Genomic DNA, 19,773 nt, shown 5'->3' on the forward strand with positions numbered 1-19,773 from the left:
AATATGGAATAAAGATGCCCTGCATCCCAGAATAATATGGAATAAATATGCATTATACTCCAGAGTAATATGGAAATAAGGATGCCCTTTATCCCAGAGTAATATGGAATAAGGATGCTCTGTGTTCCAAAGTAATATAACAGATTTTTCTGCTGACTTTGTAGCTTGTTTATGGCAGTTGAAATAAAAAAATAATTACATCTTAGGAAGATGCAGTTATGTTGTTTGGTATTTTACAGCACAGCAACACAAGTAGGTTATCAAATGCTGAGGCAGTTGGGTTGGTGTCTTATGGCACAGCAACACCGATAGGCTATCTAGTGCAGAGGCAATTGGATTTAAGTGCCTTGCCCAAGGGCATGCCTCATTAGCTGACCCAGGCCCATCCAGCAGTAGGATTTAAACCTGCACCCTTTCAGTCTTGAGTCTGACATGGCTACTAATCTCCTTGTGAGGCAGATGGAGAATGGTATTTGCCCAAGGACACAACAAGGAGGCTGGCTGGCCCTGGCTAATCCATTGTTAGGATTCTGTCCTGTACCCTTTTGGTCCTTGGCCTGGCGTATTTCTGGCTGAACTACCACATGTCCTGTATTCATCAACAGAAAGAATAGGCAGCTAGATTATATTAGACACATTTTTTTTAAGTGAAACAGTTTGACAAAAACTTGTATGAAATAAACTTGCAGCAGGTAAATTGCAATAAAATTCTCCTGTAAATGAGCTGGTTGTGAAGGGTCTGGCAGACGTTTGGGAATTTTAGGTTTTGGACTTCTTCAGCATAATTGGGGTGACTCATAGAATTCAGTTAAAATGTATAGATTTAAACTTAAGAACATATTAATACACTTGGAACCTTGATATGTTTCCTAAAGATAGTACTATTTGTTGCCCTATGCTATGATTTTAGATTGCTTGATTGTTTGGTCCAAGGCTTAATTAATCCCAGTTTTCAAGTAAGTAAAATATTGACCACTAGAGATACCAATTGATCTACATTTTAATTAAGCCCAGTTGTCAAGTAAGTAAAATATTGACCACTAGAGATACCAATTGATCCACAGTTTAATTAAGCCCAGTTTTCAAGTAAGTAAAATATTGACCACTAGAGATACCAATTGATCCACAGTTTAATTAAGCCCAGTTTTCAAGTAAGTAAAATATTGACCACTAGAGATACCAATTGATCCACAGTTTAATTAAGCCCAGTTTTCAAGTAAGTAAAATATTGACCACTAGAGATACCAATTGGTCCACAGTGCCCAGTTGTCAAGTAAGTAAAATATTGACCACTAGAGATACCAATTGGTCCACAGTGCCCAGTTCTCAAGTAAGTAAAATATTGACCACTAGAGATACCAGTTGGTCCACATAGATAATTGCATTCAAACCAAGCAGTCATTTATGTCAAAAGTGGAGGCAGCTGGCCATCCTATATCACCAGATGGACAGCTTAATTATGCAGGCTTTCTGTCCCTGTCAAGGTCTTTTGATGTCCAGTGGCTTTATTATACAAACAGGGGCTTAGAAAAGGGGGAGTTGTGATGAAATTTTTTTAAATAGTAAAATTGTTATTTAAATGTGAAATAATTCCATTAAATGAGAGTATTACGGTGCCTTTCTAGACAAAGTCCATCAGTTTCACATGTCCATTGGATTAGTCTTATTTCTAGACAAAGTCCATCAGTTTCACATGTCCATTGGATTAGTCTTGTTTCTAGACAAAGTCCATCAGTTTCACATGTCCATTGGATTAGTCTTATTTCTACACAAAGTCCATCAGTTTCACATGTCCATTGGATTAGTCTTGTTTCTAGACAAAGTCCATCAGTTTCACATGTCCATTGGATTAGTCTTATTTCTACACAAAGTCCATCAGTTTCACATGTCCATTGGATTAGTCTTGTTTCTAGACAAAGTCCAACAGTTTCACACGTCCATTGGATTAGTATTATTTCTAGACAAAGTCCATCAGTTTCACATGTCCATTGGATTAGTCTTATTTCTAGACAAAGTCCATCAGTTTCACATGTCCATTGGATTAGTCTTGTTTCACTGGTTCCCAAGGACAGATGGTGACATCATCAGTGACTCAAACCAGTCTGTGCAAAAGGGATTAATGGTGGATTTATTAGATTTTCCATAGCACTAGGGTCTGAATTAATTTCCAATAATGACTCATTTTCATATATGCACCAAAAAAAAATGATTGAGTTACTTTGATTCTGTCAAACTGGTTACAACAATGATGTGGTGTATGAAGTACTCAACAAGAAATATTATGATCATGTGACCTGTAGATATTAGCAAATGTCCATTGGTGACACCAGCTGTTAGTTCAGAGAATTCAATTAAAAATGAAAATATGAATATTGACATGTATTTGAGAATGCTTTAGTCACAATGTTTACTAAAATTCCTTGGGCAATAATGTCATTTCCTGGGCACTCTGATGGGACCATTTGGGCCACCCATAGGGACATTTTGCTCTCCAGGGTTTGTTGTCTTAATTGGATGTTTATTTTTTTTGTTTGGTTCTGGTCTGATTGATATGAGTAGCTGGTTGAACAGTTTGCACTTCAAACATGATCTGATTAAAAGAGTTCTGTCTTGTGGTGAAGCAACATTTTTAATAGTATGCACAAAACACATCTTTGATAGTGGGTTTGCACCAGTTGCAGCATCTTTGATAGTGGGTTTGCACCAGTTGCAGCATTTTTAATGGTGGGTCTGTACCAGTTGCAACAAGAAACTGGTTAGTGCATGATCATTACTTATTTCTGACGTGATGTAGTTTCTTTATAGTACATGTGCCTGCAATAAAATGGAATTTATTTTGTTATGATATCCAGCCATCTATTACCAAATTTGATTTTTGCACATTTACCAGACTGTGTGCATGGTGTGCACATGGGGTTAGCAAGGTCTTTATTAATTTGGGGATTAAAGGTCAAAGGTTAATGCAACTGTAACACGAAAAATCATTTCTGCACAATAAAATGAGTTTTCCACTTACATGCAGTTAACTTGCACTTGGTGTAAAGGAGAACCCTATTGATATTGGAGTTAAACTGAAAGTCAAGGTCACTAACAGAAAATCAAGGTCACTAACTGTAAGAAGAAAAATGGTTTTAGCACAGTGGCATTATCTATAGATCTGTCCCAGACTTTGTGGATGGCTTGCACTTTCTATGTGGAAGAAGTTCTCTCAATTTGGAGTCCAAATTTCAGAGGTCACGATAACTTTTACTGAAAGAAGAAAAATGGTCTTTATGCAAAAATTTCAATTATCGACATGGAGGTTAAACAATGCCTGGGCATATAATGTGTCATTTATGTTGCTCATGTATAACATTATGGAACATTTCTATATGTAACTTGTAAACATTCTGCAGATAGAATATGCAAACTATTGTGCAGTAACTGTTTCCATGCAGCAACTGGTATAGACCCTTTTCTAAAGCCATATTTATTACTGGCAGCTGGCATGTGGTGCTCATTTCCATAATTCAGGGTTCTTTATCTGTGATGGAGAGAAATCTCTTTGTGTCCTCTTGCAGCCTTCGATAGCACATTCAATATTCAACAATCAAAATAATGTCAACAGACTAGTCATTCACTAGTGCTTGCTCATTGAAATTACATTATAAAGCTTGTGAATAAAATTCATAGCAAGGTTGTTCATTAGAAGTAGAAATATAAACAAAGGTACCAGTTGCCTAATGAACTTTTTGACATAGATTAGTGGATGATAATGGTAGGGAAGTAAGTTGCTCCATTTAGGTTTGGTTTAGTTTTGTGGGTTTAGTGCCATTTTTCAGCACACAATAGGCTAAACATGACAGCCAGTATATTTGGTGGAAGAAGAGCCAAGGAAAAACCCAGGAAGAATCACCAATCTATGGAAAGCTAATGGCAGGCAATCTTTCTTGTATATCATGTACCCACATTGGCCAAGCACATTGGCATTATCTTTATATCATGTACCCAGATTGGCCAAGCACATTGGCATTATCTTTATATCATGTACCCACACTGGCCAAGCACAATGGCATTATCTTTATATCATGTACCCACACTGGCCAAGCACAGTGGCTTTATCTTTATATCATGTACCCACATTGGCCAAGCACAATGGCATTATCTTTATATCATGTACCCACACTGGCTGAGCCAAGGCATGTGGACAGAGGTGACATGTCAGTGATCTGTAAAAGCGAGTGCCTTAGACTATTTGGCTAACTGGAATCCCTGCTTGATTTGGACATTCTTTAGAAGTATCATTATTTGTCTGGTGGCATTGTGACAAATCTTAGTTTTTAATGTTCCTGCCAAGAAGATTTGCTAGCTTTGAGTAAATAACCCTTTGAATAATTCAGAGTTAAACATAAAAATAAAATATTTACTATTTAGTCATATAACAAAAAAGATAATACAAGTTGTTTTATTCTGTCATTTCAATTTTGCCTATAGTAGAACATTGAAAATTGAAAACGTTAGAAACCTGATAGTTTTTGTTTCTGGATTTTCAGGTGTCCTAGAAATGGGAGTCTTAGCTTTGTGGATTTGAGCTTGTCATTTAATATAAAGTTATGCCATTTACTATTTCATTGATTGATATTTAATACAAAGTTATGCCATTTACTATTTCATTGACTGATATTTGATATTTAATATAAAGTTATGCCATTTACTGTTTCATTGACTGATATTTAAGTTATGCCATTTACTATTTCATTGATTGATATTTAATATAAAGTTATGCCATTTACTATTTCATTGATTGATATTTGATATTTAGTATAAAGTTATGCCATTTACTATTTCATCGATTGATATTTAAGTTATCAATGTTGTACTTCACAAGTTACAGTTAAGTCACATCCAAGTTTTATTGACATGTTACTCTAGAAGTCCAGACTTGTGACTGGAACCAACAGTTAGCACACTCCAATCCTTGTTTGGTTTGCTTTATTGGTCAGTACTGGCACTCTCTTGCTGTACCAAGAACTTGTCCAAAATGCCAAGATGATGGAGAGGTTGTGTGCAGCACTTTATATGATTGATAAAGTTCTTGGATGCAAACAGACACTAAAATGGACTTAAATTGGATGCAAACAAACTCATTGATAGACTTAACTGGATGCAAACAAACTCATGGATGGACTTAAATTGGATGCAGACAAACTCATGGATTGACTTTGGATACAAACAAACTCATGGATGGACTTAAATTGGATACAAACAAACTCATGGATGGACCTTGGATACAAACTCATGGATGGACTTGGGATACAAACAAACTCATGGATGGACTTAAATTGGATACAAACAAACTTGCAGATCAAGTATCTTAATACTTTAAGTGGGATTTTTGAAGTTATCTATACTTTCTACACTATAGCTTTGGAAACGTTTATACAGTTGGGACTGTTGTTGTATCTTATTCCATGTTTATGGAAAATAGGAGTATTTTATAAAATGTTGGCATATTAAAAATGATACTGTTTTCTTTCTGCAAGACCATCAATTGTTATTTTTATGTTCATATGGTACCAACTCAGGTTTTCTTTCTTTCCTCCTTGTATCTTAGAAACACTATTAAGTATACATGTAAACTGAATTTATTGATGTTTTATAATGTTGATGTAATCTTCATAAGTGACATAATTTCAAAACAGATTGACGCTTATTTAGCCGTTGTACTTATCTTTCTTCAAATTATTTCAAATTATTTCCTTGAATTTTTTGTGTCTAAATACTAGTATTTCAGTGACTATTAATACTGAATAGTAACACATAACATTTCTATTATTATTGCTGGTAGACAGAGTTTTAACTGTGACTTTTCACTGCAAAAGATGTTACTGAGATTTGAGTACATTTGAGAATTGTATCATTGCATTTTTGGGGGCTATACAGACCTGTCCTTATGGTCCCTTTTTGCCAGGGAGATGGTGAGAGGCATGTTTTGAAAGACTGGTGATGTGTGCATCCCTCAAAACTGTGCCTGATAGCAAGGTTGGTTGCATCTGTGCATCAACCAAAACTGTGCCCAATATTTAAGTTTGGTTGCATGTATGCATCAACCAAAACTGTGCCCATTATCTAGGTTGTGTGCGTGAAGCAACCAAAACTGCCCAATATTTAGGTTATATGTGTGAAGCAACCAAAACTGTGCCCAATATTTAAGTTTTGTGGCTTGTATGCATCAACCAAAACTGTGCCCAATATCTAGGTTGTATGCGTGAAGCAACCAAAACTGTGGCATCATATGTAGTAGGATCATAGGTAAAATATGTCACCTATATGACAGTATAGATTTATCCATCCATCTTTATTTCTTTCTTTATTTTTTTTATTCTGTTTTTCAGGAATTGTAGTAAATTGATAATATCATAGTTCATACATATTTTTCCAGGTTGCAGTTAAAAATTGTTGGACATTTCATAATCATTTACCAGGTTACAAGTAAAAATTGTTCATAATGAAATACTATACTATATCAGAATGTTTTGTTTCTTCATTGAAATTATTAGATAGTAGTTGAAACTCTTCACCCACGTTGTTCCCCATTTTAATTTATCCATTAAATGCTGAAGGTAGAAAAAATGTCATGCTTACATGTAATCAAGATGTTTACCTATCATTGTGATGTTTACATGTAATCAAGATGTTTACCTGTCATTGTGATGTTTACCTGTCATTGTGATGTTTACATGTCATTGTGATGTTTACCTGTCATTGTGATATTTACCTGTCATTGTGATGTTTACCTGTCATTGTGATATTTACCTGTCATTGTGATGTTTACATGTAATTGTGATGTATATGTGTGATACTGTCTACATATAATCATGATATTTACATGTATTTGTGATGTATACATGTGATACTGTCTACATATAATCATGTTTACATGTATTTGTGCTGTTTATGTGTAATTGTGATGTATATGTGTGATACTGTCAACATATAATCATGATGTTTAGATGTAATTGTGCTGTTTACATGTAATTGTGATGTACACATGTGATACTGTCTACATATAATCATGTTTAGATGTAATTGTGCTGTTTACGTGTAATTGTGATGTATACATGTGATACTGTCTAGATATAATCATGATGTTTACATGTATTTGTGATGTATACATGTGATACTGTCTACATATAATCATGATGTTTACATGTAATTGTGATGTATACATGTGATACATATAATCATGATGTTTACATGTATTTATGATGTATACATGTGATACTGTCTACATATAATCATGATGTTTACATGTAATCATGATGTTTACATGTAACTGTGCTGTTTACGTGTAATACAGTGGAACCTGTCTTGAAGGACCACCCCTTCTGCCAAAACATTATGGTCTCTCAAGATGGGTTTTACTATAATATAAATTCATTGTTTTAAAACTTACAGAGATGATATTTAAATTATTACATGGATTAGAGATAAATCTGAGACATGTTTTTTCTCTCTTGCAACATCGTTCATGTCTCATACATCAATGGTTGCTCAATTGGTAGAGCATTGGAGTTGTAATCCAAGGGTTGTGGGTTTGATACCTGCCAGGGCCACATGGATTAGCTGACTCGTGTTTTTGATTTCCTCTGCAAGCTATAGCCAATAAAGTATTAAAAGGGGCGATAAAACCACAAAAAGTGTCCTGTATTAAGAGTGGACTGTATTAAGAGTGGACATCATAAAAGTAATGGGAGAAAGGTACACATGTTTATTCAGTTTGACTTGGTCATGTGCACTTATTATATTTGACATTTATTTTATAGGGACAACATTTTATATGGACATAGGGAAGAGCAATAGTATTCAGTGAAAATGAATTGCAATTGTTGGGTGGTCTGGCTAGGAATGTTAACTTTATAGGTAGATTGACATTGGACAATGACAGAAGTGCATGAAAAGTGACTTTTAATTTAAATTTGTGGTTGTTATTCTTCACCATTGTCATATATAGACCTATAGCATAAATGTCATTTGACTTACCTATATCATAAATGTCGCTGTGAATCAGCAGAAAAGATTTGTTGTAAGCTCTCTCACATGTACACTTATGTGCTATTCACAGACTTTATTCATCAGAGTAGTTGATTTTGGAAATGCTCCTATATTTATTGAAAAAATGTGTAATATCAAGATGTCTGCTGTTCCATGATCAGAGTTTGACCATAAGCAAATGTTCTTTGCCATTGCTTTACATATGCAAAATAAGGGCATGTTAAGTTTGGTTAGCAAAGCGGTACATAAGGAAAATAAGGGCTTGCTAAGTTTGATTGTAATTGCTGCACAAAAGAAAACTAAGGGCATGTTAAGTTTGATTGGAATTGCTGTAGAAAAGGAAAATAAGGGCTTGTTAACTTTGATTGGAATTGCTGTACAGAAGGAAAACAAGGGCTTGTTAAGTTTGATTGGAATTGCTGTACATAAGGAAAATAAAGGGCTTGTTAAGTTTGATTGGAATTGCTGTAGAAAAGGAAAAGAAAAGGCTTGTTAAGTTTGATTGGAGTTGCTGTACAGAAGTAAAATAAGGGCTTGTTAAGTTTTATTAGAATTGCTGTAGAGAAGCAAAATAAGGGCTTGTTAAGTTTGATTGGAATTGCTGTAGAAAAAGAAAATAAGGGCTTGTTAAGTTTGGAGTTGCTGTACAGAAGGAAAATAAGGGCTTGTTAAGTTTGATTGGAATTGCTGTAGAGAAGGTAAATAAGGGCTTGTTAAGTTTGATTGGAGTTGCTGTACAGAAGGAAAATAAGGGCTTGTTAAGTTTGATTGGAATTGCTGTACATAAGGAAAATATGCGCTTTCTTAAGTTTTATTAGAATTGCTGTAGAGAAGGAAAATAAGGGCTTGTTAAGTTTGATTAGAATCACATACTTCGGTTTTTTTCATTTCTTAACTCGTCATCACTTTTTGATTTGGTAGTGTGATGTAGTGGTTAAAAGGTTTTAATAAGGATGGATGCATGTTATCCAGGATGGTTGCATACAGTGGTTACATGTTATCCAGGATGGTTGCACACAATGGTTACATGTTGGCCAGGATGGTTGCACACAGCGGTTACATGTTATCCAGGATGGTTGCACACAATGGTTATATGTTATCCAGGATGGTTACACACAATGGTTACATGTTGGCCAAGATGGTTGCAAACAGTGGTTATATGTTATCCAGGATGGTTGTACACAATGGTTATATGTTATCCAGGATGGTTACACACTACATATATATACTGCATATAAACACTACATATTTACACTACATATATACACTACATATATACACTATACTCTACATATTTACACTATATATTTACATATATACACTACATATATAGTCTGTACTCTACATATTTACACTATATATTTACATATATACACTATATATTTACACTACATATTTACACTACATATATACACTATATATTTACACTACATATATACACTATATATATACACTACATATTTACACTACATATATATGTTGTATATTTACACTACATATTTACACTACATATGTACACTAAATATATTAACACTACATATATACACTACATATATACACTATATATTTACATATATACACTACATATTTACACTACATATATACACTACATATATACACTACATATTTACATTACATATATACTTTAAAGAATGAAAGCCTACATTTTATTCAGCTCATGAGAATATGCAGTTATTTTAAGAAACAACTTCAAAAATAATAAGAAGTAATCCATCATATTGAATCATATAAGATCTAAGAAAGAATGTAAGTGACACCAGTATTAATTAATAGCAACTGGTAATTTTACAATAATATTGAATCATATAGGATCTTAGAGAGAAGAAATGGGACACCAATATTAATAGATGGTTTAACAGCTAAGTGTTCCAAACATTTCTTCAGATTCCTTTGCATTTATGAATTTCTATTTAGAAGCAAATGTGTACATTACCCAGGTAAGCAAGATCAGATCCACATGGGACTCTTGAGTCATTTCACATGAGGAGGTTTCTGTATCTGTTTCACTAACAAGGAAAACTAATGAGTGCTATGGTTTCTTTCAGCTTGCAGGTTCAGTTGAACTGATGGGACTTGCTTCGCTAGAGGTCTTGGGATTGGTTGTACTGGAGTATTCTGGAGTTGCCTTCCTCTCCTGACCTCTGAACTATTATTACAGATAGGTAAGTTGCATCCTTCACATCTTATGCATATCAATGGCATACTTTTCAGGGTTACAGTGATGGAAAGTAGAAACACCAATGGCATACTTTTCAGGGTTACAGTGATGGAAAGTAGAAACACGAATGGCATACTTTTCAGGGTTACAGTGATGGAAAGTAGAAGCACCAATGGCATACTTTTCAGGGTTACAGTGATGGAAAGTAGAAACACCAATGGCATACTTTTCAGGGTTACAGTGATGGAAAGAGAAGCACCAATGGCATACTTTTCAGGGTTACAGTGATGGAAAGTAGAAGCACCAATGGCATACTTTTCAGGGTTACGGTGATGGAAAGTAGAAGCACCAGTAGCATACTTTTCAGGGTTACAGTGATGGAAAGTAGAAGCACCAATGGCATACTTTTCAGGGTTACAGTGATGGAAAGTAGAAACACCAATGGCATACTTTTCAGGGTTACAGTGATGGAAAGAGAAGCACCAATGGCATACTTTTCAGGGTTACAGTGATGGAAAGTAGAAGCACCAATGGCATACTTTTCAGGGTTACGGTGATGGAAAGTAGAAGCACCAGTAGCATACTTTTCAGGTTTACAGTGATGGAAAGTAGAAGCATCAATAGCATACTTTTCAGGGTTACAATGATGGAAAGTAGAAGCGCCAATGGCATTTTGTTTTACCCATACTGATGACAAACCTTTTATTTTTTTAATGAGAAGTACATATTGTGGTGTCAGCCAGTTTGGTTGCATATTGTTTAACCCCTTAGAGCTGGACTGTTCAGTTGTTGAAGTTGCAGCGGAAGAAGAGCTAATGTTTGTTAAATTTGAATGGAATGGAGTATTGTGTGATACAAAAAGAAAAAGATTAAAATAAAACCAAAAACAGTTAGCCTAAGAAGAGTGCATTTCCCTGAAAAACACTGAATTAAACATAGAAGAACAAGTCAGTGCATTTGGTTGTTAAATTTGGTCAGCTTTGTACAATTACACAAGACCTACCATCAGATAACAGCAGTAAATCATTCAGAATTATCCAGAATTTATGGTAGACCAATCCTCATCACAAGGAATACAAGATGTACCATAATTGGGATATGTTTAAAAAGATACATGGGTCTGAACTCCAATAAAAGAACACATTTTGTTCTCCAAATAAAATAGATAGGACAGGATTAGGAGAGATGATTTTTGGACTAAATTGTACTGGGCCTTGAGTCTGTATAATACAGATAAAGGTGTACATCATGTTTTATTGCCCTGCTACAGTTTTTAATGAATTTGTCACCATGGTAACTGATGCAGGTTTATGAGACTGGATAAAATAGGTTTGTTAACAGGGTTATTTATAAATTTGAACATGGGTGAAATAAGTTCAGAGCTTTATAACCTGTTAAATTCTTAATATATTCTCCCATTTACATGACAGTAATGAGGTATATAGAATAAATATTGTAACAGGCTTCGTTTTTAGCTCTTCTCATAAAAGACCAGAATAGCTTAAGGGATGGTCTGTTCAAATGGCCAGCCATTTGATAGTACAAGTTTCTTATCACTACTCTTCCAAAACTGCTTGAAGGATTGCCATGAAAATTTGCATACACATTTTTCACATGGTTTAGTTCAGGGTGTCATGAGAGAAAACAAAGATGGTACAGGCCTTGGGCCAACAGAAAATTCTCTCATGTGGTCCTCAGGGTGGTCTGAGTTTGAGACCCCTGATCTAGTTGGTCCTAGATGAAAATGGTTCTACTTGCATGTCCAGTATGGCCATCACAGAAGCAATCATGAAAAGTTTTGTCATCACTACTATACCTGAAACGGATAGTCATATCAGCATGGGGTTTTCACTAATAGACTTCTTATGAAGTCTAGTTGGGCCAGAATGAAAATGATATTGATATGAAATCCAGTATGGCCTCCATAGCAGCCATCTTGAAAATCTTGTTATCGCTGCTCCTCTTGAAAGATTGTGTTTACTAAGACTAGTTATGATGTATCGTGCTGATCTGATGTCCTATATGGCCTGTTGCCATGGCCACCTTGAAAATCTTGTTATTGCCACTCCTCCTACATGGATGGTCATATCATGATGGGGTTATCATTGAAGGATTTTTACTGATGTCCAGTTGGTTCTAAATGAAAATGGTGCTGATCTGACAGCCAATATAGATGACACGTTAGCCATCTTGAAAATCTTGTTATATCTACTCGCAGTTAATGGTTGGTCAGATCAACATGAGGTGTTCACTAAATGAGTTACTATGATGTCAAGATGGTCAACATGAGGTGTTCAATAAATGAGTTAGTGTGATGTCAAGATGGTCAACATGAAGTGTTCAATAAATGAGTTAATGTGATGTCAAGATGGTCAACATGAGGTGTTCAATAAATGAGTTACTATGATGTCAAGATGGTCAACATGAGGTGTTCACTAAATGAGTTAATGTGATGTCAAGATGGTCAACATGAGGTGTTCACTAAATGAGTTACTATGATGTCAAGATGGTCAACATGAAGTGTTCAATAAATGAGTTAGTGTGATGTCAAGATGGTCAACATGAGGTGTTCACTAAATAAGTTAATGTGATGTCAAGATGGTCAACATGAGGTGTTCACTAAATGAGTTACTATGATGTCAAGATGGTCAACATGAGGTGTTCACTAAATGAGTTACTATGATGTCAAGATGGTCAACATGAGGTGTTCACTAAATGAGTTACTATGATGTCAAGATAGTGAACATGAGGTGTTCACAAAATGAGTTACTATGATATCAATATGGTCCTAAATGAAAGGGGGCCAATCTGTGTTCAGTATGGTCACCATGGTAGCCATGCTGAAATTTTTTATTGCAAATCCTCTTGAACAGAAAGTTATAATAATGTATTGTTTGCACCAGACTTCTTATGATGTCCTCCTTAATGAATATGGTGCCGATCTGACATCCAATATGGCTACTATACAACAGCCATCTCCAAAATTTTGTTTTTGCTGGTCTTAGGCTGAATTGCTGGAAATTATTTTAGGCCAGTAAAGACTCGTTTATGTTCTCCCAGCTACAGGACCTTACATAGGTAAGGTACGCGTACTGACGTTGTAGCAGGTTTTCCTTTATTAAACCAATCGCAGGACAATACAGAGGTATATAAAATAAACATTGTAACAGATTTCTTTTCTTATTGATACAGTTACTGTGGATCATTTGGTGGTATACAGCTACTGTGGATCGTTTGGTGGTGTACAGTTACTGTGGATCATTTGGTGGTGTACAGTTACTGTGGATCATTTGGTGGTGTACAGTTACTGTGGATCATTCATAATCATTTCCTGATCAGTCATGAAAACAACTAATCTCATTCCTGGATCCTTCATGATAAACTTTGTCATTTCTTTGGAAGTTTAATAAACTGTTATGATTGATGCTGATTTTCCACCGCTGTACTGTTAGGAGTTTTCCTGACTGCCACTGTACTGTAGGAATTTTCCTGACTTGGCCACTAGACTGATACTTGATTCAACTTGATACCTTCAACATTTTGCTGTCCACTGTACCCTCACCCTTAGCTGACAGTTTTACCATAGCATATGACTAAACGAAAGCAAAACAAACCCTTATTCTCCCCACTGGCCTGGCAATATACAGAGCTATCAGTGTGTGTGTGTGTGTGTGTGTGTGTGTGTGTGTGTGTGTGTGTGTGTGTACACAATTTCAATTTTGGAAAAAACTCTTAAAGCAGTTAAGGTCATTTAATCAAACATGGTGCATCTGTCAAGCAAGTTGCATAGGTGGCTTTTTATACTTGAAATTATTTTCATAGAATCTTTTTGGCATTACCATGGAAACAAAGTGTAGTATGATTGGTACAGTGCCAGACCATACAGTAAAAGCACAAGTACGATAAAGATGGAGAGTGCAGTCCATAGCCTAAAATCTGTAGGAATTTTTACATTCCTCAGGGTATGGAATACGTCATCACTTGATGATCATTGCATGGATGTGACTGTTGGGCTACTGACAAATAAGAGAGATTATATATATATTATTATAATAGAGAGTATACAGAAAAGAACAGGTGAATGAGATGAGATAGTACATAAAAATCTTCCATTTGATCATGAACACTTGTTGATGAAAGTCATATTACCTCCAAGCTTTGCTAGCATTCTAATTGTTTTCTATCAGCAAGACCTGATGATAATGTTTGTCTGTAACAGCCTCTGACCAAAGGTTGTAGATCGGGGGTTTCTTGTACCCCAGTTATCTGTAAATTGTTTTTTTTTATATATAGCTAAACCACTTCTAACACTGGTTGTTGTGTTAAGATCATACATTGCTTTTTACCGATATCATATAAAAAAAATTAAACATGCATGTGTTTAACTGACATTTGCTTTAGTCCAATTGCACAAGAAAAAAAATATTGAATGGTTGCCACTGTCCATCAGAAATGTTTTGTTAAGAATGATCACTGTATTCTTTTCAACTAAATGTTATAAAAATATTGCACTTCATTTTCATTATCCTCTTCTGTAAATTCAGTTTTGTTTTTGAATTTAAAGCCACATTGTTTTAAATTTGATCGACTTTAATTTATACCATAAAATATGTTCTTTTAAAGGAAACGGGTAAAATTGTGTGAAATTTGTGAAACAAGTCCTATAAATGCCTTCTGTATATCTTAGAATGTGTATAGGAAATTTAGAATGTGTATAGGGAATTTAGAATGTGTACAGCCTCTGACCAAAGGTTGTAAATCGGGGGTTTCTTGTACCCCAGTTATCTGTAAATTGTTTTTTTTTATATATAGCTAAACCACTTCTAACACTGGTTGTTGTGTTAAGATCATACATTGCTTTTTACCGATATCATATAAAAAAAATTAAACATGCATGTGTTTAACTTACATTTGCTTTAATCCAATTGCACGTGTACATGTATAGGGAGAATTTAGAATGTGTATAGGGAGTTTAGAATGTGTACATGTATAGGGAATTTAGAATGTGTATAGGAAATTTAGAATGTGTACATGTATAGGGAATTTAGAATGTGTACATGTATAGGGAATTTAGAATGTGTATAGGAAATTTAGAATGTGTATAGAGAATTTAGAATGTGTGTAGGAAATTTAGAATGCGTACATGTATAGGGAATTTAGAATATGTATAGGAAATTTAGAATGTTTATAGAGAATTTAGAATGTGTATAGGAAATTTAGAATGTGTACATGTACAGGAAATATAGAATGTGTATAGGAAATTTAGAATGTGTACATGTATAGGGAATTTAGAATGTGTACAGGAAATTTAGAATGTGTACATGTATAGGGAATTTAGAATGTGTATAGGAAATTTGTTAATTATGTATAGGAAATTTGTTAATTGTGTATAGGAAATTTGTTAATTGTGGAATAAAATTAATATGATTACTGGACAGTAGGAAAGCAGACAAATCATTTCTATTACAGCTTAATGCTTCAGTTGCAGAAATTTATTTTATGTAATGGATATGAACTGGTTGCCATCTTTATTAAGATCTAATGCATTTTAATCCAGTAATACAGAGATAGTGTGCCCAGACTGATTTTATGCCAAATTCCTGACATAATCTTGGCTATTACCTGGAAGAACTTTTGATGATGTTTTTGCTGGTAACATTGAAAAAGGTAAATGAGAAATACATTACAAGAATCTGAATCAGCCCATGATCTTTTGTAAATGTAATTTAGTGAAAAGAAATGTCAAGTTTGGTTTCTACAGCATTGTGTATATTCAACAGTAGGACCCAGACAGTCCATAAGCAAAGAGATATTGAATCACATCTATCTAGGTTTAGATGGCTAGTTGTTATGTTACTCCTATCCATTCATTTGAAGTTGGGCTGTAAATTATAACTGTCTGCCCTTGCTGATGAAGTAGATTGGAGAGATGAAGTAAATGAAAATTGAATGTGTCTTGATAATTAAGGTTGAGGTGTATTTACTGCTGGAAGGATATCATCAGTCAGATTCCTAGTTTCGTCTTATCTATAACATGCATGCACAAACTAGAGCATTAATGTCACTCAACAAGAACCACACAACAATGCAGCAACAAAAATCTGTTGTTTCAGTCCAGGTGCAATGAAGTTCAGAATCCTCTGATTTATGTTCCTTGTTCTGGTTCTTTTGCCTGCTTTTCCTTTTACTTCTACCTCTCCACCAACTCCTCTTGCTTCTACCTCTCCACCAATTCCTCTTGCTTCTACCTATCCACCAACTCCTTTTGCTTTTACCTCTCCACCAACTCCTCTTGCTTCTACCTCTCCACCAACTTCTCTTGCTTCTACCTCTCCACCAATTCCTCTTGCTTCTACCTATCCACCAACTCCTTTTGCTTCTACCTCTCCACCAACTCCTCTTGCTTCTACCTCTCCACCAATTCCTCTTGCTTCTACCTATCCACCAACTCCTTTTGCTTTTACCTCTCCACCAACTCCTCTTGCTTCTACCTCTCCACCAATTCCTCTTGCTTCTACCTATCCACCAACTCCTTTTGCTTCTACCCTCTCCACCAACTCCTGTTGCTTCTACCTCTCCACCAAGTGGCCGAGTGGTCTAAAATGCTGTCCATTATGGATCACTGCCATCTCACTTCTGTCTGTGTGGGTTCGAGTCTAGGATTCGGCCAATGTGGGTATGTGAGAAAGCTTGCCTTTAGCTTCTCGTGGGTCAGTGGTTCTTTCCAGGGTTTTCCTGCGTTCTTCCTCCACCATCAATACTGACTGCCATATATAGACTATTGTGTACTGAAATATGGCATTAAACCCTACAACAACAACAACAACAACTAATCACTTTCATCAGTTTACATTCAAAAACATATTATGAAACCTGTCTTGAAAAACCACTTGCTTTGGTAGTAGAAACCTGTATTGAAAGGCCATTCCATAATATATTACATCTGGGCGTTGAGAATATGACCCTAAATAACCGCTGGTCCTAAGTAAAAGGTGTTTTCCAAAAACTAATGCTCTATAAGTAATTTTTGCTGTAATATAAAATATTATGACTAAAACAGCTTCTTAAAATATGAATGAAATCTACCCACCCACCCCACATTGTAATCATAGTTTTCAGAACTGAAAGCATGCATACACATGTACCAGCAGCACAATGAGAGAAGAGTTGATTGAAAAACTGTTCAAGGAATACATAAACAGTACCTAAGATTACCAGACTTAATTATTGCAAAGGATAGGTCTGATCGGACATTGATTTATTTTCAAGATGTTTCAGAATATTCTTTTTCTTGGAAATGAATCAGTTATATTTGGGATCTAAAAAGATCATAGGCCAAATACAAGCACGATGAATGAAATCATCATTTCTGAAAAACATTTCCGAAATGGCTTGAATAACTGGAGAAAAAAATTTCCATTGAGCTTTTCCTGTTTTCCTAGACTTCCATATTTTAAGCACCCCAAATGTAGAAGTGTGTTAAATTCTTCTGTGATTTTTAGCTCTGGGTTGGAGTGGGTGGGTGCCTGTTCCAGTTATACCATTGTTTTTATGTGTTGTCTAGAGGTTGTTTTTCATTTACACCATGATTCTAAGTGTTGTTTTTTGTTTGTTTCAATTATACCATAGCTTCTAGTTTTGTCAGAGGAGCTATACCATAGCTTCTAGTTTTGTCAGAGGATTGTCTGTTTCAGCTATACCATAGCTTCTAGTTTTGTCAGGGGATTGTCTGTTTAAGCTATACCATAGCTTCTAGTTTTGTCAGGGGATTGTCTGTTTCAGTTATGTCATAGCTTCTATTTTTTTCAGGGGGTTGACTATGTGAGTTATGCCATAGCTTCTGGTTTTGTCAGAGGATTGTCTGTTTCAGTTATGTCGTAGCTTCTAGTTTTGTCAGAGGTTTGTCTGTTTTAGTTGCGCCATAACTTCTATTTTTTTCAGGGGGTTGTCAATGTGAGTTATGCCATAGCTTCTTGTTTTGTCAGGGGTTTGTCTGTTTCATTTATACCATAGCTTCTAGTTTTGTCAGAGGATTGTCTGTTTCAGTTATGCCATAGCTTCTAGTTTTGTCAGAGGATTGTCTATTTCAGTTATACCATAGATTCTAGTTTTGGTCAGGGAGTTGATTGTTTCAGTTATGCTATAGCTTCTAGTTTTGTCAGAGGGTTGTCTATATCAGGTATATTAAGGTGTTTATTAAGGTGTTTAGCTTTGTTGTCTGTGGTTGTAGGGATAGCTAAGAGTTAGCAAAATGGTAGATGTTTTTTTCTACACATCTCTGGACCTGAGTTTGACTCCCAAGATACCCAATTAGCATACCAAAACAGATTGTCTATTCAGTGTTTCTGACTCTTTGAAGGATTACTTTAGTTTCCCCATATTTACTTTGGAAAGCATCATCACAAGCCACAGTCCTAATCTACTTTGTGGCTGCCTAATATTTCATTGCTTTCATGATTATGAATAAACAAAAATACATCATCAATACAGTGTGTCTCCTACACCTCAATGAAACTGCCCATTTTACCAATTGCTAGGTGACCCTGCTTGGAAGATAAAATTGACTGGTTCATTCAAACAGCATGGAAGGTTATGTTGGGTCACAATGGCAAGACAAATTTACTCACACTTGCAGTAATTGGTTAAGTAGGTTTATGCATGTTCTTGAGAAATGAGGAAGTCTCCGTGCAGGTGGCCATTGATGATAATATATTTAGATTAATGAGTTTAATTTAACTGTTTAAAAGTTATTATAAACCAAATTCAGAAAGATGATGGTCATGTGATACATAATTGACTCAAATATTATCATGTGCAACAGTGGCATTGTATCAGTAAGTGACTTTAATTAGCTGGAACATTAAATTCCTTTTTAGTAAAAAAGTTTATTTTTGCTGCTTGTTGTACAAATACAGCAAACTTCCCCAAAGCAGCTTATTGGTAAGCAGATATTCTGTGCAGACTGGACATCTGTGTTGGACCTGATTGGGCCATTCTCATCATGATCAAACCTCACTATTCAAACTACCTCGATAAAATGGACACAATCATTGCTCACAAGTTTCTAATTTAGGAGAGTTCTGTTGTTGGTGTTTGTTTACTGTTCACTCACATTTCACAGTTTTAAATTCCTCAGAGAGAAAAAGTGGTTTTTTACAATTAACCTGACAGAATCCTGACAGAAATCAGCAGTAACAAAATCAAAAAGAATCCTGACAGAAATCAGCTATAACAAAATCAAAAGAGATAGCATGAGCACCCTCTACACATGATGGGTTAAAAACATCTCTGTTGTACATTAATTGGTTTCACTTTTGATACAGAATCTGAGTTCCATATGAATCACCTCAAAGAAAGGTAGAAGATAGATTAAAGATGTCTAAGGTTTTTTTAAGCAATGTACAGGCAGCTTTGAAATAAGCAATCTGAAAATTTTCGCTTGTGTATCATAAAGGTCGGACCCAAGTTTAGTGTTCCCACCCACCCCTGACACTTCTAAGCAACTTAAACCTTTATCAAGCCTCAAGTCACAAAGATCTAAGATACGAAAACTGAAATGT

At 35.2% G+C, this 19,773-nt stretch overlaps 1 protein-coding gene across 4 annotated transcripts in view; it reads left to right on the top strand.

The window, feature by feature from the left end:
• The window catches only part of LOC149796087 (roundabout homolog 2-like), a 394,782-nt gene that overhangs the window by 31,901 nt on the left and 343,108 nt on the right, over positions 1 to 19,773 (top strand). For all 4 annotated transcript variants that reach the window (XM_089966001.1, XM_089966005.1, XM_089966004.1 and 1 more), the window contains exon 2: positions 10,101 to 10,217. The gene's annotated coding sequence lies outside the window, so the exon portion shown is untranslated. The remainder of the gene's footprint in view (positions 1 to 10,100; positions 10,218 to 19,773) is intronic.

Source organism: Sinohyriopsis cumingii, chromosome 7 (assembly GCF_028554795.1).
Source record: "Sinohyriopsis cumingii isolate HCF-2022 chromosome 7, ASM2855479v2, whole genome shotgun sequence".
In the NCBI taxonomy this organism is placed as follows: Eukaryota; Metazoa; Mollusca; class Bivalvia; order Unionida; family Unionidae; genus Sinohyriopsis; species Sinohyriopsis cumingii.